The following is a 27,722-nucleotide window of genomic DNA, read 5'->3' as shown; positions in this document are numbered from 1 at the left end:
GCTTGAGTCTAAGCTGTGCATGGGCTTGTCTGTGGTAGCAACTGAAGTTCAGAGGGTGGTGAGCTACATCGCCCCTCCTGGTCCCAACATGGAACAGCGCACTCAGTAAGATCACTTCAACTTAAGCAGCCCTGAAGGGCACAGAGACGTTGCCTATGACCGCACTTTAAGGCATCTTGATTGAGCCATGGACCTTTAAAGCATTCAGCTGCGCCTCGTCCGGATGAGCTATCCATCGTCCAAGGCCTTGCGCTTGCGCGTGCCAGCTGGCGCGTACGCCGACCATGCTCTGTGTCGTTAGCCCTGTACCATGTGAGCCAAGAAGTCCCTGGGCTTTGGAGACGGGTATGTCTTTGGCATCAAATGATACGAGCGCAGCAAAGGAAAAGGGGAATTAGCTCAAATGGTAGAGCGCTCGCTTAGCATGCGAGAGGTAGCGGGATCGATGCCCGCATTCTCCAGCAAGAGCTTTTATCCAAGGTCCACGCAAAGAGACTGACAGAGGCCACGGCGCTTGCTGGGTTAACGTGAAAAAGCTGTTTTGGCCCGTACGGGGATCGAACCCGCGACCTTGGCGTTATTAGCACCACGCTCTAACCAACTGAGCTAACCGGCCCCGGGGACCGAGCGCCCGTCAAGCAGGAACGACAAAGGAGCTCCCAGTGACGACGATCGATGTACATGCAAGAAAAATGTTTCTCTCGGGCCGTGAAAAACAGAAGAGGAGCTCTCGTGTTTCTGCCCGATTTCGAACCGGGGACCTTTCGCGTGTTAGGCGAACGTGATAACCACTACACTACAGAAACCAGCTACACTCCTCGAGGCCACCTTGAGATTCCACAGGCCACATGGGACCAGTACAGCTTGACTTTGGACTGACGTACTGATCAATTCTTTACATGGTGAAATACACCTGCACTTTACCGTGAGCCAGGACCCTGCGTCTTGGAGACTTGGCCGTACCGAAATCAGCCACTTTGCCCGTGGCGCAGTGGCCCTTTCTTTGATTTTCCAGCGAGGCGCTGAACACATTACTCCGACAGCAGTCACAATCGCAGGGCAGTTTTCCAATCCGACCGCATGGACTTTGTCCAGAAGCTCCCCCCTCGTTAGGGCAGAGGAGACCGACTTCCCACGTGAAAGGCAGATCTGCTCTCCACGAAACTAATGAAAATGGCTTGATGGCCTGTGTCATACGCTGCTGGACTTTTAGCTTGAGTCTAAGCTGTGCATGGGCTTGTCTGTGGTAGCAACTGAAGTTCAGAGGGTGGTGAGCTACATCGCCCCTCCTGGTCCCAACATGGAACAGCGCACTCAGTAAGATCACTTCAACTTAAGCAGCCCTGAAGGGCACAGAGACGTTGCCTATGACCGCACTTTAAGGCATCTTGATTGAGCCATGGACCTTTAAAGCATTCAGCTGCGCCTCGTCCGGATGAGCTATCCATCGTCCAAGGCCTTGCGCTTGCGCGTGCCAGCTGGCGCGTACGCCGACCATGCTCTGTGTCGTTAGCCCTGTACCATGTGAGCCAAGAAGTCCCTGGGCTTTGGAGACGGGTATGTCTTTGGCATCAAATGATACGAGCGCAGCAAAGGAAAAGGGGAATTAGCTCAAATGGTAGAGCGCTCGCTTAGCATGCGAGAGGTAGCGGGATCGATGCCCGCATTCTCCAGCAAGAGCTTTTATCCAAGGTCCACGCAAAGAGACTGACAGAGGCCACGGCGCTTGCTGGGTTAACGTGAAAAAGCTGTTTTGGCCCGTACGGGGATCGAACCCGCGACCTTGGCGTTATTAGCACCACGCTCTAACCAACTGAGCTAACCGGCCTCGGGGAGCGAGCGCCCGTCAAGCAGGAACGACAAAGGAGCTCCCAGTGACGACGATCGATGTACATGCAAGAAAAATGTTTCTCTCGGGCCGTGAAAAACAGAAGAGGAGCTCTCGTGTTTCTGCCCGGTTTCGAACCGGGGACCTTTCGCGTGTTAGGCGAACGTGATAACCACTACACTACAGAAACCAGCTACACTCCTCGAGGCCACCTTGAGATTCCACAGGCCACATGGGACCAGTACAGCTTGACTTTGGACTGACGTACTGATCAATTCTTTACATGGTGAAATACACCTGCACTTTACCGTGAGCCAGGACCCTGCGTCTTGGAGACTTGGCCGTACCGAAATCAGCCACTTTGCCCGTGGCGCAGTGGCCCTTTCTTTGATTTTCCAGCGAGGCGCTGAACACATTACTCCGACAGCAGTCACAATCGCAGGGCAGTTTTCCAATCCAACCGCATGGACTTTGTCCAGAAGCTCCCCCCTCGTTAGGGCAGAGGAGACCGACTTCCCACGTGAAAGGCAGATCTGCTCTCCACGAAACTAATGAAAATGGCTTGATGGCCTGTGTCATACGCTGCTGGACTTTTAGCTTGAGTCTAAGCTGTGCATGGGCTTGTCTGTGGTAGCAACTGAAGTTCAGAGGGTGGTGAGCTACATCGCCCCTCCTGGTCCCAACATGGAACAGCGCACTCAGTAAGATCACTTCAACTTAAGCAGCCCTGAAGGGCACAGAGACGTTGCCTATGACCGCACTTTAAGGCATCTTGATTGAGCCATGGACCTTTAAAGCATTCAGCTGCGCCTCGTCCGGATGAGCTATCCATCGTCCAAGGCCTTGCGCTTGCGCGTGCCAGCTGGCGCGTACGCCGACCATGCTCTGTGTCGTTAGCCCTGTACCATGTGAGCCAAGAAGTCCCTGGGCTTTGGAGACGGGTATGTCTTTGGCATCAAATGATACGAGCGCAGCAAAGGAAAAGGGGAATTAGCTCAAATGGTAGAGCGCTCGCTTAGCATGCGAGAGGTAGCGGGATCGATGCCCGCATTCTCCAGCAAGAGCTTTTATCCAAGGTCCACGCAAAGAGACTGACAGAGGCCACGGCGCTTGCTGGGTTAACGTGAAAAAGCTGTTTTGGCCCGTACGGGGATCGAACCCGCGACCTTGGCGTTATTAGCACCACGCTCTAACCAACTGAGCTAACCGGCCTCGGGGACCGAGCGCCCGTCAAGCAGGAACGACAAAGGAGCTCCCAGTGACGACGATCGATGTACATGCAAGAAAAATGTTTCTCTCGGGCCGTGAAAAACAGAAGAGGAGCTCTCGTGTTTCTGCCCGGTTTCGAACCGGGGACCTTTCGCGTGTTAGGCGAACGTGATAACCACTACACTACAGAAACCAGCTACACTCCTCGAGGCCACCTTGAGATTCCACAGGCCACATGGGACCAGTACAGCTTGACTTTGGACTGACGTACTGATCAATTCTTTACATGGTGAAATACACCTGCACTTTACCGTGAGCCAGGACCCTGCGTCTTGGAGACTTGGCCGTACCGAAATCAGCCACTTTGCCCGTGGCGCAGTGGCCCTTTCTTTGATTTTCCAGCGAGGCGCTGAACACATTACTCCGACAGCAGTCACAATCGCAGGGCAGTTTTCCAATCCGACCGCATGGACTTTGTCCAGAAGCTCCCCCCTCGTTAGGGCAGAGGAGACCGACTTCCCACGTGAAAGGCAGATCTGCTCTCCACGAAACTAATGAAAATGGCTTGATGGCCTGTGTCATACGCTGCTGGACTTTTAGCTTGAGTCTAAGCTGTGCATGGGCTTGTCTGTGGTAGCAACTGAAGTTCAGAGGGTGGTGAGCTACATCGCCCCTCCTGGTCCCAACATGGAACAGCGCACTCAGTAAGATCACTTCAACTTAAGCAGCCCTGAAGGGCACAGAGACGTTGCCTATGACCGCACTTTAAGGCATCTTGATTGAGCCATGGACCTTTAAAGCATTCAGCTGCGCCTCGTCCGGATGAGCTATCCATCGTCCAAGGCCTTGCGCTTGCGCGTGCCAGCTGGCGCGTACGCCGACCATGCTCTGTGTCGTTAGCCCTGTACCATGTGAGCCAAGAAGTCCCTGGGCTTTGGAGACGGGTATGTCTTTGGCATCAATTGATACGAGCGCAGCAAAGGAAAAGGGGAATTAGCTCAAATGGTAGAGCGCTCGCTTAGCATGCGAGAGGTAGCGGGATCGATGCCCGCATTCTCCAGCAAGAGCTTTTATTCAAGGTCCACGCAAAGAGACTGACAGAGGCCACGGCGCTTGCTGGGTTAACGTGAAAAAGCTGTTTTGGCCCGTACGGGGATCGAACCCGCGACCTTGGCGTTATTAGCACCACGCTCTAACCAACTGAGCTAACCGGCCTCGGGGACCGAGCGCCCGTCAAGCAGGAACGACAAAGGAGCTCCCAGTGACGACGATCGATGTACATGCAAGAAAAATGTTTCTCTCGGGCCGTGAAAAACAGAAGAGGAGCTCTCGTGTTTCTGCCCGGTTTCGAACCGGGGACCTTTCGCGTGTTAGGCGAACGTGATAACCACTACACTACAGAAACCAGCTACACTCCTCGAGGCCACCTTGAGATTCCACAGGCCACATGGGACCAGTACAGCTTGACTTTGGACTGACGTACTGATCAATTCTTTACATGGTGAAATACACCTGCACTTTACCGTGAGCCAGGACCCTGCGTCTTGGAGACTTGGCCGTACCGAAATCAGCCACTTTGCCCGTGGCGCAGTGGCCCTTTCTTTGATTTTCCAGCGAGGCGCTGAACACATTACTCCGACAGCAGTCACAATCGCAGGGCAGTTTTCCAATCCGACCGCATGGACTTTGTCCAGAAGCTCCCCCCTCGTTAGGGCAGAGGAGACCGACTTCCCACGTGAAAGGCAGATCTGCTCTCCACGAAACTAATGAAAATGGCTTGATGGCCTGTGTCATACGCTGCTGGACTTTTAGCTTGAGTCTAAGCTGTGCATGGGCTTGTCTGTGGTAGCAACTGAAGTTCAGAGGGTGGTGAGCTACATCGCCCCTCCTGGTCCCAACATGGAACAGCGCACTCAGTAAGATCACTTCAACTTAAGCAGCCCTGAAGGGCACAGAGACGTTGCCTATGACCGCACTTTAAGGCATCTTGATTGAGCCATGGACCTTTAAAGCATTCAGCTGCGCCTCGTCCGGATGAGCTATCCATCGTCCAAGGCCTTGCGCTTGCGCGTGCCAGCTGGCGCGTACGCCGACCATGCTCTGTGTCGTTAGCCCTGTACCATGTGAGCCAAGAAGTCCCTGGGCTTTGGAGACGGGTATGTCTTTGGCATCAAATGATACGAGCGCAGCAAAGGAAAAGGGGAATTAGCTCAAATGGTAGAGCGCTCGCTTAGCATGCGAGAGGTAGCGGGATCGATGCCCGCATTCTCCAGCAAGAGCTTTTATCCAAGGTCCACGCAAAGAGACTGACAGAGGCCACGGCGCTTGCTGGGTTAACGTGAAAAAGCTGTTTTGGCCCGTACGGGGATCGAACCCGCGACCTTGGCGTTATTAGCACCACGCTCTAACCAACTGAGCTAACCGGCCCCGGGGACCGAGCGCCCGTCAAGCAGGAACGACAAAGGAGCTCCCAGTGACGACGATCGATGTACATGCAAGAAAAATGTTTCTCTCGGGCCGTGAAAAACAGAAGAGGAGCTCTCGTGTTTCTGCCCGGTTTCGAACCGGGGACCTTTCGCGTGTTAGGCGAACGTGATAACCACTACACTACAGAAACCAGCTACACTCCTCGAGGCCACCTTGAGATTCCACAGGCCACATGGGACCAGTACAGCTTGACTTTGGACTGACGTACTGATCAATTCTTTACATGGTGAAATACACCTGCACTTTACCGTGAGCCAGGACCCTGCGTCTTGGAGACTTGGCCGTACCGAAATCAGCCACTTTGCCCGTGGCGCAGTGGCCCTTTCTTTGATTTTCCAGCGAGGCGCTGAACACATTACTCCGACAGCAGTCACAATCGCAGGGCAGTTTTCCAATCCGACCGCATGGACTTTGTCCAGAAGCTCCCCCCTCGTTAGGGCAGAGGAGACCGACTTCCCACGTGAAAGGCAGATCTGCTCTCCACGAAACTAATGAAAATGGCTTGATGGCCTGTGTCATACGCTGCTGGACTTTTAGCTTGAGTCTAAGCTGTGCATGGGCTTGTCTGTGGTAGCAACTGAAGTTCAGAGGGTGGTGAGCTACATCGCCCCTCCTGGTCCCAACATGGAACAGCGCACTCAGTAAGATCACTTCAACTTAAGCAGCCCTGAAGGGCACAGAGACGTTGCCTATGACCGCACTTTAAGGCATCTTGATTGAGCCATGGACCTTTAAAGCATTCAGCTGCGCCTCGTCCGGATGAGCTATCCATCGTCCAAGGCCTTGCGCTTGCGCGTGCCAGCTGGCGCGTACGCCGACCATGCTCTGTGTCGTTAGCCCTGTACCATGTGAGCCAAGAAGTCCCTGGGCTTTGGAGACGGGTATGTCTTTGGCATCAAATGATACGAGCGCAGCAAAGGAAAAGGGGAATTAGCTCAAATGGTAGAGCGCTCGCTTAGCATGCGAGAGGTAGCGGGATCGATGCCCGCATTCTCCAGCAAGAGCTTTTATCCAAGGTCCACGCAAAGAGACTGACAGAGGCCACGGCGCTTGCTGGGTTAACGTGAAAAAGCTGTTTTGGCCCGTACGGGGATCGAACCCGCGACCTTGGCGTTATTAGCACCACGCTCTAACCAACTGAGCTAACCGGCCTCGGTGACCGAGCGCCCGTCAAGCAGGAACGACAAAGGAGCTCCCAGTGACGACGATCGATGTACATGCAAGAAAAATGTTTCTCTCGGGCCGTGAAAAACAGAAGAGGAGCTCTCGTGTTTCTGCCCGGTTTCGAACCGGGGACCTTTCGCGTGTTAGACGAACGTGATAACCACTACACTACAGAAACCAGCTACACTCCTCGAGGCCACCTTGAGATTCCACAGGCCACATGGGACCAGTACAGCTTGACTTTGGACTGACGTACTGATCAATTCTTTACATGGTGAAATACACCTGCACTTTACCGTGAGCCAGGACCCTGCGTCTTGGAGACTTGGCCGTACCGAAATCAGCCACTTTGCCCGTGGCGCAGTGGCCCTTTCTTTGATTTTCCAGCGAGGCGCTGAACACATTACTCCGACAGCAGTCACAATCGCAGGGCAGTTTTCCAATCCGACCGCATGGACTTTGTCCAGAAGCTCCCCCCTCGTTAGGGCAGAGGAGACCGACTTCCCACGTGAAAGGCAGATCTGCTCTCCACGAAACTAATGAAAATGGCTTGATGGCCTGTGTCATACGCTGCTGGACTTTTAGCTTGAGTCTAAGCTGTGCATGGGCTTGTCTGTGGTAGCAACTGAAGTTCAGAGGGTGGTGAGCTACATCGCCCCTCCTGGTCCCAACATGGAACAGCGCACTCAGTAAGATCACTTCAACTTAAGCAGCCCTGAAGGGCACAGAGACGTTGCCTATGACCGCACTTTAAGGCATCTTGATTGAGCCATGGACCTTTAAAGCATTCAGCTGCGCCTCGTCCGGATGAGCTATCCATCGTCCAAGGCCTTGCGCTTGCGCTTGCCAGCTGGCGCGTACGCCGACCATGCTCTGTGTCGTTAGCCCTGTACCATGTGAGCCAAGAAGTCCCTGGGCTTTGGAGACGGGTATGTCTTTGGCATCAAATGATACGAGCGCAGCAAAGGAAAAGGGGAATTAGCTCAAATGGTAGAGCGCTCGCTCAGCATGCGAGAGGTAGCGGGATCGATGCCCACATTCTCCAGCAAGAGCTTTTATCCAAGGTCCACGCAAAGAGACTGACAGAGGCCACGGCGCTTGCTGGGTTAACGTGAAAAAGCTGTTTTGGCCCGTACGGGGATCGAACCCGCGACCTTGGCGTTATTAGCACCACGCTCTAACCAACTGAGCTAACCGGCCTCGGTGACCGAGCGCCCGTCAAGCAGGAACGACAAAGGAGCTCCCAGTGACGACGATCGATGTACATGCAAGAAAAATGTTTCTCTCGGGCCGTGAAAAACAGAAGAGGAGCTCTCGTGTTTCTGCCCGGTTTCGAACCGGGGACCTTTCGCGTGTTAGGCGAACGTGATAACCACTACACTACAGAAACCAGCTACACTCCTCGAGGCCACCTTGAGATTCCACAGGCCACATGGGACCAGTACAGCTTGACTTTGGACTGACGTACTGATCAATTCTTTACATGGTGAAATACACCTGCACTTTACCGTGAGCCAGGACCCTGCGTCTTGGAGACTTGGCCGTACCGAAATCAGCCACTTTGCCCGTGGCGCAGTGGCCCTTTCTTTGATTTTCCAGCGAGGCGCTGAACACATTACTCCGACAGCAGTCACAATCGCAGGGCAGTTTTCCAATCCGACCGCATGGACTTTGTCCAGAAGCTCCCCCCTCGTTAGGGCAGAGGAGACCGACTTCCCACGTGAAAGGCAGATCTGCTCTCCACGAAACTAATGAAAATGGCTTGATGGCCTGTGTCATACGCTGCTGGACTTTTAGCTTGAGTCTAAGCTGTGCATGGGCTTGTCTGTGGTAGCAACTGAAGTTCAGAGGGTGGTGAGCTACATCGCCCCTCCTGGTCCCAACATGGAACAGCGCACTCAGTAAGATCACTTCAACTTAAGCAGCCCTGAAGGGCACAGAGACGTTGCCTATGACCGCACTTTAAGGCATCTTGATTGAGCCATGGACCTTTAAAGCATTCAGCTGCGCCTCGTCCGGATGAGCTATCCATCGTCCAAGGCCTTGCGCTTGCGCGTGCCAGCTGGCGCGTACGCCGACCATGCTCTGTGTCGTTAGCCCTGTACCATGTGAGCCAAGAAGTCCCTGGGCTTTGGAGACGGGTATGTCTTTGGCATCAAATGATACGAGCGCAGCAAAGGAAAAGGGGAATTAGCTCAAATGGTAGAGCGCTCGCTTAGCATGCGAGAGGTAGCGGGATCGATGCCCGCATTCTCCAGCAAGAGCTTTTATCCAAGGTCCACGCAAAGAGACTGACAGAGGCCACGGCGCTTGCTGGGTTAACGTGAAAAAGCTGTTTTGGCCCGTACGGGGATCGAACCCGCGACCTTGGCGTTATTAGCACCACGCTCTAACCAACTGAGCTAACCGGCCTCGGGGAGCGAGCGCCCGTCAAGCAGGAACGACAAAGGAGCTCCCAGTGACGACGATCGATGTACATGCAAGAAAAATGTTTCTCTCGGGCCGTGAAAAACAGAAGAGGAGCTCTCGTGTTTCTGCCCGGTTTCGAACCGGGGACCTTTCGCGTGTTAGGCGAACGTGATAACCACTACACTACAGAAACCAGCTACACTCCTCGAGGCCACCTTGAGATTCCACAGGCCACATGGGACCAGTACAGCTTGACTTTGGACTGACGTACTGATCAATTCTTTACATGGTGAAATACACCTGCACTTTACCGTGAGCCAGGACCCTGCGTCTTGGAGACTTGGCCGTACCGAAATCAGCCACTTTGCCCGTGGCGCAGTGGCCCTTTCTTTGATTTTCCAGCGAGGCGCTGAACACATTACTCCGACAGCAGTCACAATCGCAGGGCAGTTTTCCAATCCGACCGCATGGACTTTGTCCAGAAGCTCCCCCCTCGTTAGGGCAGAGGAGACCGACTTCCCACGTGAAAGGCAGATCTGCTCTCCACGAAACTAATGAAAATGGCTTGATGGCCTGTGTCATACGCTGCTGGACTTTTAGCTTGAGTCTAAGCTGTGCATGGGCTTGTCTGTGGTAGCAACTGAAGTTCAGAGGGTGGTGAGCTACATCGCCCCTCCTGGTCCCAACATGGAACAGCGCACTCAGTAAGATCACTTCAACTTAAGCAGCCCTGAAGGGCACAGAGACGTTGCCTATGACCGCACTTTAAGGCATCTTGATTGAGCCATGGACCTTTAAAGCATTCAGCTGCGCCTCGTCCGGATGAGCTATCCATCGTCCAAGGCCTTGCGCTTGCGCGTGCCAGCTGGCGCGTACGCCGACCATGCTCTGTGTCGTTAGCCCTGTACCATGTGAGCCAAGAAGTCCCTGGGCTTTGGAGACGGGTATGTCTTTGGCATCAAATGATACGAGCGCAGCAAAGGAAAAGGGGAATTAGCTCAAATGGTAGAGCGCTCGCTTAGCATGCGAGAGGTAGCGGGATCGATGCCCGCATTCTCCAGCAAGAGCTTTTATCCAAGGTCCACGCAAAGAGACTGACAGAGGCCACGGCGCTTGCTGGGTTAACGTGAAAAAGCTGTTTTGGCCCGTACGGGGATCGAACCCGCGACCTTGGCGTTATTAGCACCACGCTCTAACCAACTGAGCTAACCGGCCTCGGTGACTGAGCGCCCGTCAAGCAGGAACGACAAAGGAGCTCCCAGTGACGACGATCGATGTACATGCAAGAAAAATGTTTCTCTCGGGCCGTGAAAAACAGAAGAGGAGCTCTCGTGTTTCTGCCCGGTTTCGAACCGGGGACCTTTCGCGTGTTAGGCGAACGTGATAACCACTACACTACAGAAACCAGCTACACTCCTCGAGGCCACCTTGAGATTCCACAGGCCACATGGGACCAGTACAGCTTGACTTTGGACTGACGTACTGATCAATTCTTTACATGGTGAAATACACCTGCACTTTACCGTGAGCCAGGACCCTGCGTCTTGGAGACTTGGCCGTACCGAAATCAGCCACTTTGCCCGTGGCGCAGTGGCCCTTTCTTTGATTTTCCAGCGAGGCGCTGAACACATTACTCCGACAGCAGTCACAATCGCAGGGCAGTTTTCCAATCCGACCGCATGGACTTTGTCCAGAAGCTCCCCCCTCGTTAGGGCAGAGGAGACCGACTTCCCACGTGAAAGGCAGATCTGCTCTCCACGAAACTAATGAAAATGGCTTGATGGCCTGTGTCATACGCTGCTGGACTTTTAGCTTGAGTCTAAGCTGTGCATGGGCTTGTCTGTGGTAGCAACTGAAGTTCAGAGGGTGGTGAGCTACATCGCCCCTCCTGGTCCCAACATGGAACAGCGCACTCAGTAAGATCACTTCAACTTAAGCAGCCCTGAAGGGCACAGAGACGTTGCCTATGACCGCACTTTAAGGCATCTTGATTGAGCCATGGACCTTTAAAGCATTCAGCTGCGCCTCGTCCGGATGAGCTATCCATCGTCCAAGGCCTTGCGCTTGCGCGTGCCAGCTGGCGCGTACGCCGACCATGCTCTGTGTCGTTAGCCCTGTACCATGTGAGCCAAGAAGTCCCTGGGCTTTGGAGACGGGTATGTCTTTGGCATCAAATGATACGAGCGCAGCAAAGGAAAAGGGGAATTAGCTCAAATGGTAGAGCGCTCGCTTAGCATGCGAGAGGTAGCGGGATCGATGCCCGCATTCTCCAGCAAGAGCTTTTATCCAAGGTCCACGCAAAGAGACTGACAGAGGCCACGGCGCTTGCTGGGTTAACGTGAAAAAGCTGTTTTGGCCCGTACGGGGATCGAACCCGCGACCTTGGCGTTATTAGCACCACGCTCTAACCAACTGAGCTAACCGGCCTCGGGGAGCGAGCGCCCGTCAAGCAGGAACGACAAAGGAGCTCCCAGTGACGACGATCGATGTACATGCAAGAAAAATGTTTCTCTCGGGCCGTGAAAAACAGAAGAGGAGCTCTCGTGTTTCTGCCCGGTTTCGAACCGGGGACCTTTCGCGTGTTAGGCAAACGTGATAACCACTACACTACAGAAACCAGCTACACTCCTCGAGGCCACCTTGAGATTCCACAGGCCACATGGGACCAGTACAGCTTGACTTTGGACTGACGTACTGATCAATTCTTTACATGGTGAAATACACCTGCACTTTACCGTGAGCCAGGACCCTGCGTCTTGGAGACTTGGCCGTACCGAAATCAGCCACTTTGCCCGTGGCGCAGTGGCCCTTTCTTTGATTTTCCAGCGAGGCGCTGAACACATTACTCCGACAGCAGTCACAATCGCAGGGCAGTTTTCCAATCCGACCGCATGGACTTTGTCCAGAAGCTCCCCCCTCGTTAGGGCAGAGGAGACCGACTTCCCACGTGAAAGGCAGATCTGCTCTCCACGAAACTAATGAAAATGGCTTGATGGCCTGTGTCATACGCTGCTGGACTTTTAGCTTGAGTCTAAGCTGTGCATGGGCTTGTCTGTGGTAGCAACTGAAGTTCAGAGGGTGGTGAGCTACATCGCCCCTCCTGGTCCCAACATGGAACAGCGCACTCAGTAAGATCACTTCAACTTAAGCAGCCCTGAAGGGCACAGAGACGTTGCCTATGACCGCACTTTAAGGCATCTTGATTGAGCCATGGACCTTTAAAGCATTCAGCTGCGCCTCGTCCGGATGAGCTATCCATCGTCCAAGGCCTTGCGCTTGCGCGTGCCAGCTGGCGCGTACGCCGACCATGCTCTGTGTCGTTAGCCCTGTACCATGTGAGCCAAGAAGTCCCTGGGCTTTGGAGACGGGTATGTCTTTGGCATCAAATGATACGAGCGCAGCAAAGGAAAAGGGGAATTAGCTCAAATGGTAGAGCGCTCGCTTAGCATGCGAGAGGTAGCGGGATCGATGCCCGCATTCTCCAGCAAGAGCTTTTATCCAAGGTCCACGCAAAGAGACTGACAGAGGCCACGGCGCTTGCTGGGTTAACGTGAAAAAGCTGTTTTGGCCCGTACGGGGATCGAACCCGCGACCTTGGCGTTATTAGCACCACGCTCTAACCAACTGAGCTAACCGGCCTCGGTGACTGAGCGCCCGTCAAGCAGGAACGACAAAGGAGCTCCCAGTGACGACGATCGATGTACATGCAAGAAAAATGTTTCTCTCGGGCCGTGAAAAACAGAAGAGGAGCTCTCGTGTTTCTGCCCGGTTTCGAACCGGGGACCTTTCGCGTGTTAGGCGAACGTGATAACCACTACACTACAGAAACCAGCTACACTCCTCGAGGCCACCTTGAGATTCCACAGGCCACATGGGACCAGTACAGCTTGACTTTGGACTGACGTACTGATCAATTCTTTACATGGTGAAATACACCTGCACTTTACCGTGAGCCAGGACCCTGCGTCTTGGAGACTTGGCCGTACCGAAATCAGCCACTTTGCCCGTGGCGCAGTGGCCCTTTCTTTGATTTTCCAGCGAGGCGCTGAACACATTACTCCGACAGCAGTCACAATCGCAGGGCAGTTTTCCAATCCGACCGCATGGACTTTGTCCAGAAGCTCCCCCCTCGTTAGGGCAGAGGAGACCGACTTCCCACGTGAAAGGCAGATCTGCTCTCCACGAAACTAATGAAAATGGCTTGATGGCCTGTGTCATACGCTGCTGGACTTTTAGCTTGAGTCTAAGCTGTGCATGGGCTTGTCTGTGGTAGCAACTGAAGTTCAGAGGGTGGTGAGCTACATCGCCCCTCCTGGTCCCAACATGGAACAGCGCACTCAGTAAGATCACTTCAACTTAAGCAGCCCTGAAGGGCACAGAGACGTTGCCTATGACCGCACTTTAAGGCATCTTGATTGAGCCATGGACCTTTAAAGCATTCAGCTGCGCCTCGTCCGGATGAGCTATCCATCGTCCAAGGCCTTGCGCTTGCGCGTGCCAGCTGGCGCGTACGCCGACCATGCTCTGTGTCGTTAGCCCTGTACCATGTGAGCCAAGAAGTCCCTGGGCTTTGGAGACGGGTATGTCTTTGGCATCAAATGATACGAGCGCAGCAAAGGAAAAGGGGAATTAGCTCAAATGGTAGAGCGCTCGCTTAGCATGCGAGAGGTAGCGGGATCGATGCCCGCATTCTCCAGCAAGAGCTTTTATCCAAGGTCCACGCAAAGAGACTGACAGAGGCCACGGCGCTTGCTGGGTTAACGTGAAAAAGCTGTTTTGGCCCGTACGGGGATCGAACCCGCGACCTTGGCGTTATTAGCACCACGCTCTAACCAACTGAGCTAACCGGCCTCGGTGACTGAGCGCCCGTCAAGCAGGAACGACAAAGGAGCTCCCAGTGACGACGATCGATGTACATGCAAGAAAAATGTTTCTCTCGGGCCGTGAAAAACAGAAGAGGAGCTCTCGTGTTTCTGCCCGGTTTCGAACCGGGGACCTTTCGCGTGTTAGGCGAACGTGATAACCACTACACTACAGAAACCAGCTACACTCCTCGAGGCCACCTTGAGATTCCACAGGCCACATGGGACCAGTACAGCTTGACTTTGGACTGACGTACTGATCAATTCTTTACATGGTGAAATACACCTGCACTTTACCGTGAGCCAGGACCCTGCGTCTTGGAGACTTGGCCGTACCGAAATCAGCCACTTTGCCCGTGGCGCAGTGGCCCTTTCTTTGATTTTCCAGCGAGGCGCTGAACACATTACTCCGACAGCAGTCACAATCGCAGGGCAGTTTTCCAATCCGACCGCATGGACTTTGTCCAGAAGCTCCCCCCTCGTTAGGGCAGAGGAGACCGACTTCCCACGTGAAAGGCAGATCTGCTCTCCACGAAACTAATGAAAATGGCTTGATGGCCTGTGTCATACGCTGCTGGACTTTTAGCTTGAGTCTAAGCTGTGCATGGGCTTGTCTGTGGTAGCAACTGAAGTTCAGAGGGTGGTGAGCTACATCGCCCCTCCTGGTCCCAACATGGAACAGCGCACTCAGTAAGATCACTTCAACTTAAGCAGCCCTGAAGGGCACAGAGACGTTGCCTATGACCGCACTTTAAGGCATCTTGATTGAGCCATGGACCTTTAAAGCATTCAGCTGCGCCTCGTCCGGATGAGCTATCCATCGTCCAAGGCCTTGCGCTTGCGCTTGCCAGCTGGCGCGTACGCCGACCATGCTCTGTGTCGTTAGCCCTGTACCATGTGAGCCAAGAAGTCCCTGGGCTTTGGAGACGGGTATGTCTTTGGCATCAAATGATACGAGCGCAGCAAAGGAAAAGGGGAATTAGCTCAAATGGTAGAGCGCTCGCTCAGCATGCGAGAGGTAGCGGGATCGATGCCCACATTCTCCAGCAAGAGCTTTTATCCAAGGTCCACGCAAAGAGACTGACAGAGGCCACGGCGCTTGCTGGGTTAACGTGAAAAAGCTGTTTTGGCCCGTACGGGGATCGAACCCGCGACCTTGGCGTTATTAGCACCACGCTCTAACCAACTGAGCTAACCGGCCTCGGTGACCGAGCGCCCGTCAAGCAGGAACGACAAAGGAGCTCCCAGTGACGACGATCGATGTACATGCAAGAAAAATGTTTCTCTCGGGCCGTGAAAAACAGAAGAGGAGCTCTCGTGTTTCTGCCCGGTTTCGAACCGGGGACCTTTCGCGTGTTAGGCGAACGTGATAACCACTACACTACAGAAACCAGCTACACTCCTCGAGGCCACCTTGAAATTCCACAGGCCACATGGGACCAGTACAGCTTGACTTTGGACTGACGTACTGATCAATTCTTTACATGGTGAAATACACCTGCACTTTACCGTGAGCCAGGACCCTGCGTCTTGGAGACTTGGCCGTACCGAAATCAGCCACTTTGCCCGTGGCGCAGTGGCCCTTTCTTTGATTTTCCAGCGAGGCGCTGAACACATTACTCCGACAGCAGTCACAATCGCAGGGCAGTTTTCCAATCCGACCGCATGGACTTTGTCCAGAAGCTCCCCCCTCGTTAGGGCAGAGGAGACCGACTTCCCACGTGAAAGGCAGATCTGCTCTCCACGAAACTAATGAAAATGGCTTGATGGCCTGTGTCATACGCTGCTGGACTTTTAGCTTGAGTCTAAGCTGTGCATGGGCTTGTCTGTGGTAGCAACTGAAGTTCAGAGGGTGGTGAGCTACATCGCCCCTCCTGGTCCCAACATGGAACAGCGCACTCAGTAAGATCACTTCAACTTAAGCAGCCCTGAAGGGCACAGAGACGTTGCCTATGACCGCACTTTAAGGCATCTTGATTGAGCCATGGACCTTTAAAGCATTCAGCTGTGCCTCGTCCGGATGAGCTATCCATCGTCCAAGGCCTTGCGCTTGCGCGTGCCAGCTGGCGCGTACGCCGACCATGCTCTGTGTCGTTAGCCCTGTACCATGTGAGCCAAGAAGTCCCTGGGCTTTGGAGACGGGTATGTCTTTGGCATCAAATGATACGAGCGCAGCAAAGGAAAAGGGGAATTAGCTCAAATGGTAGAGCGCTCGCTTAGCATGCGAGAGGTAGCGGGATCGATGCCCACATTCTCCAGCAAGAGCTTTTATCCAAGGTCCACGCAAAGAGACTGACAGAGGCCACGGCGCTTGCTGGGTTAACGTGAAAAAGCTGTTTTGGCCCGTACGGGGATCGAACCCGCGACCTTGGCGTTATTAGCACCACGCTCTAACCAACTGAGCTAACCGGCCTCGGTGACCGAGCACCCGTCAAGCAGGAACGACAAAGGAGCTCCCAGTGACGACGATCGATGTACATGCAAGAAAAATGTTTCTCTCGGGCCGTGAAAAACAGAAGAGGAGCTCTCGTGTTTCTGCCCGGTTTCGAACCGGGGACCTTTCGCGTGTTAGGCGAACGTGATAACCACTACACTACAGAAACCAGCTACACTCCTCGAGGCCACCTTGAGATTCCACAGGCCACATGGGACCAGTACAGCTTGACTTTGGACTGACGTACTGATCAATTCTTTACATGGTGAAATACACCTGCACTTTACCGTGAGCCAGGACCCTGCGTCTTGGAGACTTGGCCGTACCGAAATCAGCCACTTTGCCCGTGGCGCAGTGGCCCTTTCTTTGATTTTCCAGCGAGGCGCTGAACACATTACTCCGACAGCAGTCACAATCGCAGGGCAGTTTTCCAATCCGACCGCATGGACTTTGTCCAGAAGCTCCCCCCTCGTTAGGGCAGAGGAGACCGACTTCCCACGTGAAAGGCAGATCTGCTCTCCACGAAACTAATGAAAATGGCTTGATGGCCTGTGTCATACGCTGCTGGACTTTTAGCTTGAGTCTAAGCTGTGCATGGGCTTGTCTGTGGTAGCAACTGAAGTTCAGAGGGTGGTGAGCTACATCGCCCCTCCTGGTCCCAACATGGAACAGCGCACTCAGTAAGATCACTTCAACTTAAGCAGCCCTGAAGGGCACAGAGACGTTGCCTATGACCGCACTTTAAGGCATCTTGATTGAGCCATGGACCTTTAAAGCATTCAGCTGCGCCTCGTCCGGATGAGCTATCCATCGTCCAAGGCCTTGCGCTTGCGCGTGCCAGCTGGCGCGTACGCCGACCATGCTCTGTGTCGTTAGCCCTGTACCATGTGAGCCAAGAAGTCCCTGGGCTTTGGAGACGGGTATGTCTTTGGCATCAAATGATACGAGCGCAGCAAAGGAAAAGGGGAATTAGCTCAAATGGTAGAGCGCTCGCTTAGCATGCGAGAGGTAGCGGGATCGATGCCCGCATTCTCCAGCAAGAGCTTTTATCCAAGGTCCACGCAAAGAGACTGACAGAGGCCACGGCGCTTGCTGGGTTAACGTGAAAAAGCTGTTTTGGCCCGTACGGGGATCGAACCCGCGACCTTGGCGTTATTAGCACCACGCTCTAACCAACTGAGCTAACCGGCCTCGGGGACCGAGCGCCCGTCAAGCAGGAACGACAAAGGAGCTCCCAGTGACGACGATCGATGTACATGCAAGAAAAATGTTTCTCTCGGGCCGTGAAAAACAGAAGAGGAGCTCTCGTGTTTCTGCCCGGTTTCGAAACGGGGACCTTTCGCGTGTTAGGCGAACGTGATAACCACTACACTACAGAAACCAGCTACACTCCTCGAGGCCACCTTGAGATTCCACAGGCCACATGGGACCAGTACAGCTTGACTTTGGACTGACGTACTGATCAATTCTTTACATGGTGAAATACACCTGCACTTTACCGTGAGCCAGGACCCTGCGTCTTGGAGACTTGGCCAAACCGAAATCAGCCACTTTGCCCGTGGCGCAGTGGCCCTTTCTTTGATTTTCCAGCGAGGCGCTGAACACATTACTCCGACAGCAGTCACAATCGCAGGGCAGTTTTCCAATCCGACCGCATGGACTTTGTCCAGAAGCTCCCCCCTCGTTAGGGCAGAGGAGACCGACTTCCCACGTGAAAGGCAGATCTGCTCTCCACGAAACTAATGAAAATGGCTTGATGGCCTGTGTCATACGCTGCTGGACTTTTAGCTTGAGTCTAAGCTGTGCATGGGCTTGTCTGTGGTAGCAACTGAAGTTCAGAGGGTGGTGAGCTACATCGCCCCTCCTGGTCCCAACATGGAACAGCGCACTCAGTAAGATCACTTCAACTTAAGCAGCCCTGAAGGGCACAGAGACGTTGCCTATGACCGCACTTTAAGGCATCTTGATTGAGCCATGGACCTTTAAAGCATTCAGCTGCGCCTCGTCCGGATGAGCTATCCATCGTCCAAGGCCTTGCGCTTGCGCGTGCCAGCTGGCGCGTACGCCGACCATGCTCTGTGTCGTTAGCCCTGTACCATGTGAGCCAAGAAGTCCCTGGGCTTTGGAGACGGGTATGTCTTTGGCATCAAATGATACGAGCGCAGCAAAGGAAAAGGGGAATTAGCTCAAATGGTAGAGCGCTCGCTCAGCATGCGAGAGGTAGCGGGATCGATGCCCACATTCTCCAGCAAGAGCTTTTATCCAAGGTCCACGCAAAGAGACTGACAGAGGCCACGGCGCTTGCTGGGTTAACGTGAAAAAGCTGTTTTGGCCCGTACGGGGATCGAACCCGCGACCTTGGCATTATTAGCACCACGCTCTAACCAACTGAGCTAACCGGCCTCGGTGACTGAGCGCCCGTCAAGCAGGAACGACAAAGGAGCTCCCAGTGACGACGATCGATGTACATGCAAGAAAAATGTTTCTCTCGGGCCGTGAAAAACAGAAGAGGAGCTCTCGTGTTTCTGCCCGGTTTCGAACCGGGGACCTTTCGCGTGTTAGGCGAACGTGATAACCACTACACTACAGAAACCAGCTACACTCCTTGAGGCCACCTTGAGATTCCACAGGCCACATGGGACCAGTACAGCTTGACTTTGGACTGACGTACTGATCAATTCTTTACATGGTGAAATACACCTGCACTTTACCGTGAGCCAGGACCCTGCGTCTTGGAGACTTGGCCGTACCGAAATCAGCCACTTTGCCCGTGGCGCAGTGGCCCTTTCTTTGATTTTCCAGCGAGGCGCTGAACACATTACTCCGACAGCAGTCACAATCGCAGGGCAGTTTTCCAATCCGACCGCATGGACTTTGTCCAGAAGCTCCCCCCTCGTTAGGGCAGAGGAGACCGACTTCCCACGTGAAAGGCAGATCTGCTCTCCACGAAACTAATGAAAATGGCTTGATGGCCTGTGTCATACGCTGCTGGACTTTTAGCTTGAGTCTAAGCTGTGCATGGGCTTGTCTGTGGTAGCAACTGAAGTTCAGAGGGTGGTGAGCTACATCGCCCCTCCTGGTCCCAACATGGAACAGCGCACTCAGTAAGATCACTTCAACTTAAGCAGCCCTGAAGGGCACAGAGACGTTGCCTATGACCGCACTTTAAGGCATCTTGATTGAGCCATGGACCTTTAAAGCATTCAGCTGCGCCTCGTCCGGATGAGCTATCCATCGTCCAAGGCCTTGCGCTTGCGCGTGCCAGCTGGCGCGTACGCCGACCATGCTCTGTGTCATTAGCCCTGTACCATGTGAGCCAAGAAGTCCCTGGGCTTTGGAGACGGGTATGTCTTTGGCATCAAATGATACGAGCCCAGCAAAGGAAAAGGGGAATTAGCTCAAATGGTAGAGCGCTCGCTTAGCATGCGAGAGGTAGCGGGATCGATGCCCGCATTCTCCAGCAAGAGCTTTTATCCAAGGTCCACGCAAAGAGACTGACAGAGGCCACGGCGCTTGCTGGGTTAACGTGAAAAAGCTGTTTTGGCCCGTACGGGGATCGAACCCGCGACCTTGGCATTATTAGCACCACGCTCTAACCAACTAAGCTAACCGGCCTCGGGGACCGAGCGCCCGTCAAGCAGGAACGACAAAGGAGCTCCCAGTGACGACGATCGATGTACATGCAAGAAAAATGTTTCTCTCGGGCCGTGAAAAACAGAAGAGGAGCTCTCGTGTTTCTGCCCGGTTTCGAAACGGGGACCTTTCGCGTGTTAGGCGAACGTGATAACCACTACACTACAGAAACCAGCTACACTCCTCGAGGCCACCTTGAGATTCCACAGGCCACATGGGACCAGTACAGCTTGACTTTGGACTGACGTACTGATCAATTCTTTACATGGTGAAATACACCTGCACTTTACCGTGAGCCAGGACCCTGCGTCTTGGAGACTTGGCCGTACCGAAATCAGCCACTTTGCCCGTGGCGCAGTGGCCCTTTCTTTGATTTTCCAGCGAGGCGCTGAACACATTACTCCGACAGCAGTCACAATCGCAGGGCAGTTTTCCAATCCGACCGCATGGACTTTGTCCAGAAGCTCCCCCCTCGTTAGGGCAGAGGAGACCGACTTCCCACGTGAAAGGCAGATCTGCTCCCCACGAAACTAATGAAAATGGCTTGATGGCCTGTGTCATACGCTGCTGGACTTTTAGCTTGAGTCTAAGCTGTGCATGGGCTTGTCTGTGGTAGCAACTGAAGTTCAGAGGGTGGTGAGCTACATCGCCCCTCCTGGTCCCAACATGGAACAGCGCACTCAGTAAGATCACTTCAACTTAAGCAGCCCTGAAGGGCACAGAGACGTTGCCTATGACCGCACTTTAAGGCATCTTGATTGAGCCATGGACCTTTAAAGCATTCAGCTGCGCCTCGTCCGGATGAGCTATCCATCGTCCAAGGCCTTGCGCTTGCGCGTGCCAGCTGGCGCGTACGCCGACCATGCTCTGTGTCGTTAGCCCTGTACCATGTGAGCCAAGAAGTCCCTGGGCTTTGGAGACGGGTATGTCTTTGGCATCAAATGATACGAGCGCAGCAAAGGAAAAGGGGAATTAGCTCAAATGGTAGAGCGCTCGCTTAGCATGCGAGAGGTAGCGGGATCGATGCCCGCATTCTCCAGCAAGAGCTTTTATCCAAGGTCCACGCAAAGAGACTGACAGAGGCCACGGCGCTTGCTGGGTTAACGTGAAAAAGCTGTTTTGGCCCGTACGGGGATCGAACCCGCGACCTTGGCATTATTAGCACCACGCTCTAACCAACTGAGTTAACCGGCCTCGGTGACCGAGCGCCCGTCAAGCAGGAACGACAAAGGAGCTCCCAGTGACGACGATCGATGTACATGCAAGAAAAATGTTTCTCTCGGGCCGTGAAAAACAGAAGAGGAGCTCTCGTGTTTCTGCCCGGTTTCGAACCGGGGACCTTTCGCGTGTTAGGCGAACATGATAACCACTACACTACAGAAACCAGCTACACTCCTTGAGGCCACCTTGAGATTCCACAGGCCACATGGGACCAGTACAGCTTGACTTTGGACTGACGTACTGATCAATTCTTTACATGGTGAAATACACCTGCACTTTACCGTGAGCCAGGACCCTGCGTCTTGGAGACTTGGCCGTACCGAAATCAGCCACTTTGCCCGTGGCGCAGTGGCCCTTTCTTTGATTTTCCAGCGAGGCGCTGAACACATTACTCCGACAGCAGTCACAATCGCAGGGCAGTTTTCCAATCCGACCGCATGGACTTTGTCCAGAAGCTCCCCCCTCGTTAGGGCAGAGGAGACCGACTTCCCACGTGAAAGGCAGATCTGCTCTCCACGAAACTAATGAAAATGGCTTGATGGCCTGTGTCATACGCTGCTGGACTTTTAGCTTGAGTCTAAGCTGTGCATGGGCTTGTCTGTGGTAGCAACTGAAGTTCAGAGGGTGGTGAGCTACATCGCCCCTCCTGGTCCCAACATGGAACAGCGCACTCAGTAAGATCACTTCAACTTAAGCAGCCCTGAAGGGCACAGAGACGTTGCCTATGACCGCACTTTAAGGCATCTTGATTGAGCCATGGACCTTTAAAGCATTCAGCTGCGCCTCGTCCGGATGAGCTATCCATCGTCCAAGGCCTTGCGCTTGCGCGTGCCAGCTGGCGCGTACGCCGACCATGCTCTGTGTCATTAGCCCTGTACCATGTGAGCCAAGAAGTCCCTGGGCTTTGGAGACGGGTATGTCTTTGGCATCAAATGATACGAGCCCAGCAAAGGAAAAGGGGAATTAGCTCAAATGGTAGAGCGCTCGCTTAGCATGCGAGAGGTAGCGGGATCGATGCCCGCATTCTCCAGCAAGAGCTTTTATCCAAGGTCCACGCAAAGAGACTGACAGAGGCCACGGCGCTTGCTGGGTTAACGTGAAAAAGCTGTTTTGGCCCGTACGGGGATCGAACCCGCGACCTTGGCATTATTAGCACCACGCTCTAACCAACTGAGCTAACCGGCCTCGGGGACCGAGCGCCCGTCAAGCAGGAACGACAAAGGAGCTCCCAGTGACGACGATCGATGTACATGCAAGAAAAATGTTTCTCTCGGGCCGTGAAAAACAGAAGAGGAGCTCTCGTGTCTCTGCCCGGTTTCGAAACGGGGACCTTTCGCGTGTTAGGCGAACGTGATAACCACTACACTACAGAAACCAGCTACACTCCTCGAGGCCACCTTGAGATTCCACAGGCCACATGGGACCAGTACAGCTTGACTTTGGACTGACGTACTGATCAATTCTTTACATGGTGAAATACACCTGCACTTTACCGTGAGCCAGGACCCTGCGTCTTGGAGACTTGGCCGTACCGAAATCAGCCACTTTGCCCGTGGCGCAGTGGCCCTTTCTTTGATTTTCCAGCGAGGCGCTGAACACATTACTCCGACAGCAGTCACAATCGCAGGGCAGTTTTCCAATCCGACCGCATGGACTTTGTCCAGAAGCTCCCCCCTCGTTAGGGCAGAGGAGACCGACTTCCCACGTGAAAGGCAGATCTGCTCCCCACGAAACTAATGAAAATGGCTTGATGGCCTGTGTCATACGCTGCTGGACTTTTAGCTTGAGTCTAAGCTGTGCATGGGCTTGTCTGTGGTAGCAACTGAAGTTCAGAGGGTGGTGAGCTACATCGCCCCTCCTGGTCCCAACATGGAACAGCGCACTCAGTAAGATCACTTCAACTTAAGCAGCCCTGAAGGGCACAGAGACGTTGCCTATGACCGCACTTTAAGGCATCTTGATTGAGCCATGGACCTTTAAAGCATTCAGCTGCGCCTCGTCCGGATGAGCTATCCATCGTCCAAGGCCTTGCGCTTGCGCGTGCCAGCTGGCGCGTACGCCGACCATGCTCTGTGTCGTTAGCCCTGTACCATGTGAGCCAAGAAGTCCCTGGGCTTTGGAGACGGGTATGTCTTTGGCATCAAATGATACGAGCGCAGCAAAGGAAAAGGGGAATTAGCTCAAATGGTAGAGCGCTCGCTTAGCATGCGAGAGGTAGCGGGATCGATGCCCGCATTCTCCAGCAAGAGCTTTTATCCAAGGTCCACGCAAAGAGACTGACAGAGGCCACGGCGCTTGCTGGGTTAACGTGAAAAAGCTGTTTTGGCCCGTACGGGGATCGAACCCGCGACCTTGGCGTTATTAGCACCACGCTCTAACCAACTGAGCTAACCGGCCTCGGGGACCGAGCGCCCGTCAAGCAGGAACGACAAAGGAGCTCCCAGTGACGACGATCGATGTACATGCAAGAAAAATGTTTCTCTCGGGCCGTGAAAAACAGAAGAGGAGCTCTCGTGTTTCTGCCCGGTTTCGAACCGGGGACCTTTCGCGTGTTAGGCGAACGTGATAACCACTACACTACAGAAACCAGCTACACTCCTCGAGGCCACCTTGAGATTCCACAGGCCACATGGGACCAGTACAGCTTGACTTTGGACTGACGTACTGATCAATTCTTTACATGGTGAAATACACCTGCACTTTACCGTGAGCCAGGACCCTGCGTCTTGGAGACTTGGCCGTACCGAAATCAGCCACTTTGCCCGTGGCGCAGTGGCCCTTTCTTTGATTTTCCAGCGAGGCGCTGAACACATTACTCCGACAGCAGTCACAATCGCAGGGCAGTTTTCCAATCCGACCGCATGGACTTTGTCCAGAAGCTCCCCCCTCGTTAGGGCAGAGGAGACCGACTTCCCACGTGAAAGGCAGATCTGCTCTCCACGAAACTAATGAAAATGGCTTGATGGCCTGTGTCATACGCTGCTGGACTTTTAGCTTGAGTCTAAGCTGTGCATGGGCTTGTCTGTGGTAGCAACTGAAGTTCAGAGGGTGGTGAGCTACATCGCCCCTCCTGGTCCCAACATGGAACAGCGCACTCAGTAAGATCACTTCAACTTAAGCAGCCCTGAAGGGCACAGAGACGTTGCCTATGACCGCACTTTAAGGCATCTTGATTGAGCCATGGACCTTTAAAGCATTCAGCTGCGCCTCGTCCGGATGAGCTATCCATCGTCCAAGGCCTTGCGCTTGCGCGTGCCAGCTGGCGCGTACGCCGACCATGCTCTGTGTCATTAGCCCTGTACCATGTGAGCCAAGAAGTCCCTGGGCTTTGGAGACGGGTATGTCTTTGGCATCAAATGATACGAGCCCAGCAAAGGAAAAGGGGAATTAGCTCAAATGGTAGAGCGCTCGCTTAGCATGCGAGAGGTAGCGGGATCGATGCCCGCATTCTCCAGCAAGAGCTTTTATCCAAGGTCCACGCAAAGAGACTGACAGAGGCCACGGCGCTTGCTGGGTTAACGTGAAAAAGCTGTTTTGGCCCGTACGGGGATCGAACCCGCGACCTTGGCGTTATTAGCACCACGCTCTAACCAACTGAGCTAACCGGCCTCGGGGACTGAGCGCCCGTCAAGCAGGAACGACAAAGGAGCTCCCAGTGACGACGATCGATGTACATGCAAGAAAAATGTTTCTCTCGGGCCGTGAAAAACAGAAGAGGAGCTCTCGTGTTTCTGCCCGGTTTCGAACCGGGGACCTTTCGCGTGTTAGGCGAACGCGATAACCACTACACTACAGAAACCAGCTACACTCCTCGAGGCCACCTTGAGATTCCACAGGCCACATGGGACCAGTACAGCTTGACTTTGGACTGACGTACTGATCAATTCTTTACATGGTGAAATACACCTGCACTTTACCGTGAGCCAGGACCCTGCGTCTTGGAGACTTGGCCGTACCGAAATCAGCCACTTTGCCCGTGGCGCAGTGGCCCTTTCTTTGATTTTCCAGCGAGGCGCTGAACACATTACTCCGACAGCAGTCACAATCGCAGGGCAGTTTTCCAATCCGACCGCATGGACTTTGTCCAGAAGCTCCCCCCTCGTTAGGGCAGAGGAGACCGACTTCCCACGTGAAAGGCAGATCTGCTCTCCACGAAACTAATGAAAATGGCTTGATGGCCTGTGTCATACGCTGCTGGACTTTTAGCTTGAGTCTAAGCTGTGCATGGGCTTGTCTGTGGTAGCAACTGAAGTTCAGAGGGTGGTGAGCTACATCGCCCCTCCTGGTCCCAACATGGAACAGCGCACTCAGTAAGATCACTTCAACTTAAGCAGCCCTGAAGGGCACAGAGACGTTGCCTATGACCGCACTTTAAGGCATCTTGATTGAGCCATGGACCTTTAAAGCATTCAGCTGCGCCTCGTCCGGATGAGCTATCCATCGTCCAAGGCCTTGCGCTTGCGCGTGCCAGCTGGCGCGTACGCCGACCATGCTCTGTGTCGTTAGCCCTGTACCATGTGAGCCAAGAAGTCCCTGGGCTTTGGAGACGGGTATGTCTTTGGCATCAAATGATACGAGCGCAGCAAATGAAAAGGGGAATTAGCTCAAATGGTAGAGCGCTCGCTTAGCATGCGAGAGGTAGCGGGATCGATGCCCGCATTCTCCAGCAAGAGCTTTTATCCAAGGTCCACGCAAAGAGACTGACAGAGGCCACGGCGCTTGCTGGGTTAACGTGAAAAAGCTGTTTTGGCCCGTACGGGGATCGAACCCGCGACCTTGGCGTTATTAGCACCACGCTCTAACCAACTGAGCTAACCGGCCTCGGGGACCGAGCACCCGTCAAGCAGGAACGACAAAGGAGCTCCCAGTGACGACGATCGATGTACATGCAAGAAAAATGTTTCTCTCGGGCCGTGAAAAACAGAAGAGGAGCTCTCGTGTTTCTGCCCGGTTTCGAACCGGGGACCTTTCGCGTGTTAGGCGAACGTGATAACCACTACACTACAGAAACCAGCTACACTCCTCGAGGCCACCTTGAGATTCCACAGGCCACATGGGACCAGTACAGCTTGACTTTGGACTGACGTACTGATCAATTCTTTACATGGTGAAATACACCTGCACTTTACCGTGAGCCAGGACCCTGCGTCTTGGAGACTTGGCCGTACCGAAATCAGCCACTTTGCCCGTGGCGCAGTGGCCCTTTCTTTGATTTTCCAGCGAGGCGCTGAACACATTACTCCGACAGCAGTCACAATCGCAGGGCAGTTTTCCAATCCGACCGCATGGACTTTGTCCAGAAGCTCCCCCCTCGTTAGGGCAGAGGAGACCGACTTCCCACGTGAAAGGCAGATCTGCTCTCCACGAAACTAATGAAAATGGCTTGATGGCCTGTGTCATACGCTGCTGGACTTTTAGCTTGAGTCTAAGCTGTGCATGGGCTTGTCTGTGGTAGCAACTGAAGTTCAGAGGGTGGTGAGCTACATCGCCCCTCCTGGTCCCAACATGGAACAGCGCACTCAGTAAGATCACTTCAACTTAAGCAGCCCTGAAGGGCACAGAGACGTTGCCTATGATCGCACTTTAAGGCATCTTGATTGAGCCATGGACCTTTAAAGCATTCAGCTGCGCCTCGTCCGGATGAGCTATCCATCGTCCAAGGCCTTGCGCTTGCGCGTGCCAGCTGGCGCGTACGCCGACCATGCTCTGTGTCGTTAGCCCTGTACCATGTGAGCCAAGAAGTCCCTGGGCTTTGGAGACGGGTATGTCTTTGGCATCAAATGATACGAGCGCAGCAAAGGAAAAGGGGAATTAGCTCAAATGGTAGAGCGCTCGCTTAGCATGCGAGAGGTAGCGGGATCGATGCCCGCATTCTCCAGCAAGAGCTTTTATCCAAGGTCCACGCAAAGAGACTGACAGAGGCCACGGCGCTTGCTGGGTTAACGTGAAAAAGCTGTTTTGGCCCGTACGGGGATCGAACCCGCGACCTTGGCGTTATTAGCACCACGCTCTAACCAACTGAGCTAACCGGCCTCGGGGACCGAGCGCCCGTCAAGCAGGAACGACAAAGGAGCTCCCAGTGACGACGATCGATGTACATGCAAGAAAAATGTTTCTCTCGGGCCGTGAAAAACAGAAGAGGAGCTCTCGTGTTTCTGCCCGGTTTCGAAACGGGGACCTTTCGCGTGTTAGGCGAACGTGATAACCACTACACTACAGAAACCAGCTACACTCCTCGAGGCCACCTTGAGATTCCACAGGCCACATGGGACCAGTACAGCTTGACTTTGGACTGACGTACTGATCAATTCTTTACATGGTGAAATACACCTGCACTTTACCGTGAGCCAGGACCCTGCGTCTTGGAGACTTGGCCGTACCGAAATCAGCCACTTTGCCCGTGGCGCAGTGGCCCTTTCTTTGATTTTCCAGCGAGGCGCTGAACACATTACTCCGACAGCAGTCACAATCGCAG

The 27,722-nt window shown here is 53.8% G+C and overlaps 52 non-coding genes across 52 annotated transcripts; 19 read left to right on the top strand and 33 right to left on the bottom strand.

Annotated features, from left to right (window-relative positions):
- The first annotated feature begins 388 nt into the window (after positions 1 to 388).
- On the top strand, positions 389 to 461 carry trnaa-agc (transfer RNA alanine (anticodon AGC)). Its single transcript has one exon. It is a non-coding gene; the product is annotated as a tRNA-Ala (tRNA).
- An 81-nt stretch (positions 462 to 542) lies between these two features.
- trnai-aau (transfer RNA isoleucine (anticodon AAU)) lies at positions 543 to 616 on the bottom strand. The gene has a single exon. It is a non-coding gene; the product is annotated as a tRNA-Ile (tRNA).
- Positions 617 to 1,600: 984 nt separating this feature from the next.
- trnaa-agc (transfer RNA alanine (anticodon AGC)) lies at positions 1,601 to 1,673 on the top strand. Its single transcript has one exon. It is a non-coding gene; the product is annotated as a tRNA-Ala (tRNA).
- An 81-nt stretch (positions 1,674 to 1,754) lies between these two features.
- trnai-aau (transfer RNA isoleucine (anticodon AAU)) lies at positions 1,755 to 1,828 on the bottom strand. Its single transcript has one exon. It is a non-coding gene; the product is annotated as a tRNA-Ile (tRNA).
- A 117-nt stretch (positions 1,829 to 1,945) lies between these two features.
- On the bottom strand, positions 1,946 to 2,018 carry trnav-aac (transfer RNA valine (anticodon AAC)). Its single transcript has one exon. It is a non-coding gene; the product is annotated as a tRNA-Val (tRNA).
- A 794-nt stretch (positions 2,019 to 2,812) lies between these two features.
- On the top strand, positions 2,813 to 2,885 carry trnaa-agc (transfer RNA alanine (anticodon AGC)). The gene has a single exon. It is a non-coding gene; the product is annotated as a tRNA-Ala (tRNA).
- Positions 2,886 to 2,966: 81 nt separating this feature from the next.
- Positions 2,967 to 3,040, bottom strand: trnai-aau (transfer RNA isoleucine (anticodon AAU)). Its single transcript has one exon. It is a non-coding gene; the product is annotated as a tRNA-Ile (tRNA).
- Positions 3,041 to 3,157: 117 nt separating this feature from the next.
- On the bottom strand, positions 3,158 to 3,230 carry trnav-aac (transfer RNA valine (anticodon AAC)). The gene has a single exon. It is a non-coding gene; the product is annotated as a tRNA-Val (tRNA).
- A 794-nt stretch (positions 3,231 to 4,024) lies between these two features.
- Positions 4,025 to 4,097, top strand: trnaa-agc (transfer RNA alanine (anticodon AGC)). Its single transcript has one exon. It is a non-coding gene; the product is annotated as a tRNA-Ala (tRNA).
- An 81-nt stretch (positions 4,098 to 4,178) lies between these two features.
- On the bottom strand, positions 4,179 to 4,252 carry trnai-aau (transfer RNA isoleucine (anticodon AAU)). The gene has a single exon. It is a non-coding gene; the product is annotated as a tRNA-Ile (tRNA).
- Positions 4,253 to 4,369: 117 nt separating this feature from the next.
- Positions 4,370 to 4,442, bottom strand: trnav-aac (transfer RNA valine (anticodon AAC)). Its single transcript has one exon. It is a non-coding gene; the product is annotated as a tRNA-Val (tRNA).
- A 794-nt stretch (positions 4,443 to 5,236) lies between these two features.
- On the top strand, positions 5,237 to 5,309 carry trnaa-agc (transfer RNA alanine (anticodon AGC)). The gene has a single exon. It is a non-coding gene; the product is annotated as a tRNA-Ala (tRNA).
- An 81-nt stretch (positions 5,310 to 5,390) lies between these two features.
- On the bottom strand, positions 5,391 to 5,464 carry trnai-aau (transfer RNA isoleucine (anticodon AAU)). Its single transcript has one exon. It is a non-coding gene; the product is annotated as a tRNA-Ile (tRNA).
- Positions 5,465 to 5,581: 117 nt separating this feature from the next.
- trnav-aac (transfer RNA valine (anticodon AAC)) lies at positions 5,582 to 5,654 on the bottom strand. The gene has a single exon. It is a non-coding gene; the product is annotated as a tRNA-Val (tRNA).
- A 794-nt stretch (positions 5,655 to 6,448) lies between these two features.
- trnaa-agc (transfer RNA alanine (anticodon AGC)) lies at positions 6,449 to 6,521 on the top strand. Its single transcript has one exon. It is a non-coding gene; the product is annotated as a tRNA-Ala (tRNA).
- Positions 6,522 to 6,602: 81 nt separating this feature from the next.
- On the bottom strand, positions 6,603 to 6,676 carry trnai-aau (transfer RNA isoleucine (anticodon AAU)). The gene has a single exon. It is a non-coding gene; the product is annotated as a tRNA-Ile (tRNA).
- Positions 6,677 to 7,814: 1,138 nt separating this feature from the next.
- Positions 7,815 to 7,888, bottom strand: trnai-aau (transfer RNA isoleucine (anticodon AAU)). Its single transcript has one exon. It is a non-coding gene; the product is annotated as a tRNA-Ile (tRNA).
- A 117-nt stretch (positions 7,889 to 8,005) lies between these two features.
- Positions 8,006 to 8,078, bottom strand: trnav-aac (transfer RNA valine (anticodon AAC)). The gene has a single exon. It is a non-coding gene; the product is annotated as a tRNA-Val (tRNA).
- Positions 8,079 to 8,872: 794 nt separating this feature from the next.
- Positions 8,873 to 8,945, top strand: trnaa-agc (transfer RNA alanine (anticodon AGC)). The gene has a single exon. It is a non-coding gene; the product is annotated as a tRNA-Ala (tRNA).
- Positions 8,946 to 9,026: 81 nt separating this feature from the next.
- On the bottom strand, positions 9,027 to 9,100 carry trnai-aau (transfer RNA isoleucine (anticodon AAU)). Its single transcript has one exon. It is a non-coding gene; the product is annotated as a tRNA-Ile (tRNA).
- Positions 9,101 to 9,217: 117 nt separating this feature from the next.
- trnav-aac (transfer RNA valine (anticodon AAC)) lies at positions 9,218 to 9,290 on the bottom strand. Its single transcript has one exon. It is a non-coding gene; the product is annotated as a tRNA-Val (tRNA).
- Positions 9,291 to 10,084: 794 nt separating this feature from the next.
- Positions 10,085 to 10,157, top strand: trnaa-agc (transfer RNA alanine (anticodon AGC)). Its single transcript has one exon. It is a non-coding gene; the product is annotated as a tRNA-Ala (tRNA).
- Positions 10,158 to 10,238: 81 nt separating this feature from the next.
- trnai-aau (transfer RNA isoleucine (anticodon AAU)) lies at positions 10,239 to 10,312 on the bottom strand. The gene has a single exon. It is a non-coding gene; the product is annotated as a tRNA-Ile (tRNA).
- A 117-nt stretch (positions 10,313 to 10,429) lies between these two features.
- Positions 10,430 to 10,502, bottom strand: trnav-aac (transfer RNA valine (anticodon AAC)). The gene has a single exon. It is a non-coding gene; the product is annotated as a tRNA-Val (tRNA).
- A 794-nt stretch (positions 10,503 to 11,296) lies between these two features.
- On the top strand, positions 11,297 to 11,369 carry trnaa-agc (transfer RNA alanine (anticodon AGC)). The gene has a single exon. It is a non-coding gene; the product is annotated as a tRNA-Ala (tRNA).
- Positions 11,370 to 11,450: 81 nt separating this feature from the next.
- Positions 11,451 to 11,524, bottom strand: trnai-aau (transfer RNA isoleucine (anticodon AAU)). Its single transcript has one exon. It is a non-coding gene; the product is annotated as a tRNA-Ile (tRNA).
- Positions 11,525 to 12,508: 984 nt separating this feature from the next.
- Positions 12,509 to 12,581, top strand: trnaa-agc (transfer RNA alanine (anticodon AGC)). The gene has a single exon. It is a non-coding gene; the product is annotated as a tRNA-Ala (tRNA).
- Positions 12,582 to 12,662: 81 nt separating this feature from the next.
- On the bottom strand, positions 12,663 to 12,736 carry trnai-aau (transfer RNA isoleucine (anticodon AAU)). Its single transcript has one exon. It is a non-coding gene; the product is annotated as a tRNA-Ile (tRNA).
- Positions 12,737 to 12,853: 117 nt separating this feature from the next.
- trnav-aac (transfer RNA valine (anticodon AAC)) lies at positions 12,854 to 12,926 on the bottom strand. Its single transcript has one exon. It is a non-coding gene; the product is annotated as a tRNA-Val (tRNA).
- A 794-nt stretch (positions 12,927 to 13,720) lies between these two features.
- Positions 13,721 to 13,793, top strand: trnaa-agc (transfer RNA alanine (anticodon AGC)). Its single transcript has one exon. It is a non-coding gene; the product is annotated as a tRNA-Ala (tRNA).
- An 81-nt stretch (positions 13,794 to 13,874) lies between these two features.
- trnai-aau (transfer RNA isoleucine (anticodon AAU)) lies at positions 13,875 to 13,948 on the bottom strand. The gene has a single exon. It is a non-coding gene; the product is annotated as a tRNA-Ile (tRNA).
- Positions 13,949 to 14,065: 117 nt separating this feature from the next.
- Positions 14,066 to 14,138, bottom strand: trnav-aac (transfer RNA valine (anticodon AAC)). The gene has a single exon. It is a non-coding gene; the product is annotated as a tRNA-Val (tRNA).
- Positions 14,139 to 15,086: 948 nt separating this feature from the next.
- trnai-aau (transfer RNA isoleucine (anticodon AAU)) lies at positions 15,087 to 15,160 on the bottom strand. The gene has a single exon. It is a non-coding gene; the product is annotated as a tRNA-Ile (tRNA).
- Positions 15,161 to 15,277: 117 nt separating this feature from the next.
- trnav-aac (transfer RNA valine (anticodon AAC)) lies at positions 15,278 to 15,350 on the bottom strand. Its single transcript has one exon. It is a non-coding gene; the product is annotated as a tRNA-Val (tRNA).
- Positions 15,351 to 16,298: 948 nt separating this feature from the next.
- Positions 16,299 to 16,372, bottom strand: trnai-aau (transfer RNA isoleucine (anticodon AAU)). The gene has a single exon. It is a non-coding gene; the product is annotated as a tRNA-Ile (tRNA).
- A 117-nt stretch (positions 16,373 to 16,489) lies between these two features.
- Positions 16,490 to 16,562, bottom strand: trnav-aac (transfer RNA valine (anticodon AAC)). Its single transcript has one exon. It is a non-coding gene; the product is annotated as a tRNA-Val (tRNA).
- A 794-nt stretch (positions 16,563 to 17,356) lies between these two features.
- trnaa-agc (transfer RNA alanine (anticodon AGC)) lies at positions 17,357 to 17,429 on the top strand. Its single transcript has one exon. It is a non-coding gene; the product is annotated as a tRNA-Ala (tRNA).
- Positions 17,430 to 17,510: 81 nt separating this feature from the next.
- On the bottom strand, positions 17,511 to 17,584 carry trnai-aau (transfer RNA isoleucine (anticodon AAU)). The gene has a single exon. It is a non-coding gene; the product is annotated as a tRNA-Ile (tRNA).
- Positions 17,585 to 18,913: 1,329 nt separating this feature from the next.
- trnav-aac (transfer RNA valine (anticodon AAC)) lies at positions 18,914 to 18,986 on the bottom strand. The gene has a single exon. It is a non-coding gene; the product is annotated as a tRNA-Val (tRNA).
- Positions 18,987 to 19,780: 794 nt separating this feature from the next.
- On the top strand, positions 19,781 to 19,853 carry trnaa-agc (transfer RNA alanine (anticodon AGC)). Its single transcript has one exon. It is a non-coding gene; the product is annotated as a tRNA-Ala (tRNA).
- Positions 19,854 to 20,992: 1,139 nt separating this feature from the next.
- trnaa-agc (transfer RNA alanine (anticodon AGC)) lies at positions 20,993 to 21,065 on the top strand. Its single transcript has one exon. It is a non-coding gene; the product is annotated as a tRNA-Ala (tRNA).
- Positions 21,066 to 22,204: 1,139 nt separating this feature from the next.
- On the top strand, positions 22,205 to 22,277 carry trnaa-agc (transfer RNA alanine (anticodon AGC)). Its single transcript has one exon. It is a non-coding gene; the product is annotated as a tRNA-Ala (tRNA).
- Positions 22,278 to 23,416: 1,139 nt separating this feature from the next.
- On the top strand, positions 23,417 to 23,489 carry trnaa-agc (transfer RNA alanine (anticodon AGC)). The gene has a single exon. It is a non-coding gene; the product is annotated as a tRNA-Ala (tRNA).
- An 81-nt stretch (positions 23,490 to 23,570) lies between these two features.
- Positions 23,571 to 23,644, bottom strand: trnai-aau (transfer RNA isoleucine (anticodon AAU)). Its single transcript has one exon. It is a non-coding gene; the product is annotated as a tRNA-Ile (tRNA).
- Positions 23,645 to 23,761: 117 nt separating this feature from the next.
- Positions 23,762 to 23,834, bottom strand: trnav-aac (transfer RNA valine (anticodon AAC)). Its single transcript has one exon. It is a non-coding gene; the product is annotated as a tRNA-Val (tRNA).
- Positions 23,835 to 24,628: 794 nt separating this feature from the next.
- On the top strand, positions 24,629 to 24,701 carry trnaa-agc (transfer RNA alanine (anticodon AGC)). Its single transcript has one exon. It is a non-coding gene; the product is annotated as a tRNA-Ala (tRNA).
- Positions 24,702 to 24,782: 81 nt separating this feature from the next.
- On the bottom strand, positions 24,783 to 24,856 carry trnai-aau (transfer RNA isoleucine (anticodon AAU)). The gene has a single exon. It is a non-coding gene; the product is annotated as a tRNA-Ile (tRNA).
- Positions 24,857 to 25,840: 984 nt separating this feature from the next.
- trnaa-agc (transfer RNA alanine (anticodon AGC)) lies at positions 25,841 to 25,913 on the top strand. The gene has a single exon. It is a non-coding gene; the product is annotated as a tRNA-Ala (tRNA).
- Positions 25,914 to 25,994: 81 nt separating this feature from the next.
- Positions 25,995 to 26,068, bottom strand: trnai-aau (transfer RNA isoleucine (anticodon AAU)). Its single transcript has one exon. It is a non-coding gene; the product is annotated as a tRNA-Ile (tRNA).
- Positions 26,069 to 26,185: 117 nt separating this feature from the next.
- On the bottom strand, positions 26,186 to 26,258 carry trnav-aac (transfer RNA valine (anticodon AAC)). Its single transcript has one exon. It is a non-coding gene; the product is annotated as a tRNA-Val (tRNA).
- A 794-nt stretch (positions 26,259 to 27,052) lies between these two features.
- trnaa-agc (transfer RNA alanine (anticodon AGC)) lies at positions 27,053 to 27,125 on the top strand. The gene has a single exon. It is a non-coding gene; the product is annotated as a tRNA-Ala (tRNA).
- An 81-nt stretch (positions 27,126 to 27,206) lies between these two features.
- Positions 27,207 to 27,280, bottom strand: trnai-aau (transfer RNA isoleucine (anticodon AAU)). The gene has a single exon. It is a non-coding gene; the product is annotated as a tRNA-Ile (tRNA).
- Between the last annotated feature and the right edge of the window lie 442 nt (positions 27,281 to 27,722).

Source organism: Hoplias malabaricus, chromosome 15 (genome assembly GCF_029633855.1).
Source record: "Hoplias malabaricus isolate fHopMal1 chromosome 15, fHopMal1.hap1, whole genome shotgun sequence".
Lineage (NCBI taxonomy): Eukaryota > Metazoa > Chordata > Actinopteri > Characiformes > Erythrinidae > Hoplias > Hoplias malabaricus.
The sequence above is the reverse complement of the archived record's forward strand: the minus strand, read 5'-3'. Positions and strand labels throughout refer to the sequence as shown.